The sequence below is a fragment of the Pteropus vampyrus genome, unplaced genomic scaffold (genome assembly GCF_000151845.1).
Source record: "Pteropus vampyrus isolate Shadow unplaced genomic scaffold, Pvam_2.0 Scaffold9366, whole genome shotgun sequence".
NCBI lineage: Eukaryota > Metazoa > Chordata > Mammalia > Chiroptera > Pteropodidae > Pteropus > Pteropus vampyrus.
The window spans coordinates 1-466 of NW_011898147.1; the positions used below are offsets into that span (position 1 = coordinate 1).

Here is a 466-nt window from a genome sequence, read left to right on the forward strand (position 1 = left end):
ATAATTCTTACTCTAGAGGTTTAAAAATGTATTTAATGCTATATTTATTTTAGGAAAAGCAGATGAAATATTACATGAAATAATTTTTTTTTTAATTATATAAATGGTCTATGGCCATGCCACCCTGAATATGCCCAATCCTGTCTGATCTCGGAAGCTAAGCAGGGTCGGGCCTGGTTAGTACTTGGATGAGAGACCACCTAGGAAGACCAGGTTCTGTAGGCATAAAAAAAAACAAAAAAAACAAAAAAAAACATAAATGTCAAAGTACCATAGGACAAACAAAATAAAAAAAATAGCTTCAGTTCTTGCTAAGTGAGAGGTGCTATACATGTATAGGCACTGGGTGCTTTTCATGTGTCATCTCATTTAATTTTCAAAACTACCTTGAAAAATAGAAAAACTCCCACATTAAACATGGGAGATGGAGGTCTAGGGTAAGACTGGTTAGCTAATCTTTCTCAAT

At 33.9% G+C, this 466-nt stretch overlaps 1 pseudogene; it reads left to right on the top strand.

Moving 5' to 3' along the window:
* The first annotated feature begins 106 nt into the window (after nucleotides 1-106).
* On the top strand, nucleotides 107-225 carry LOC111734908 (annotated as a pseudogene).
* The last annotated feature ends 241 nt before the right edge of the window (nucleotides 226-466 follow it).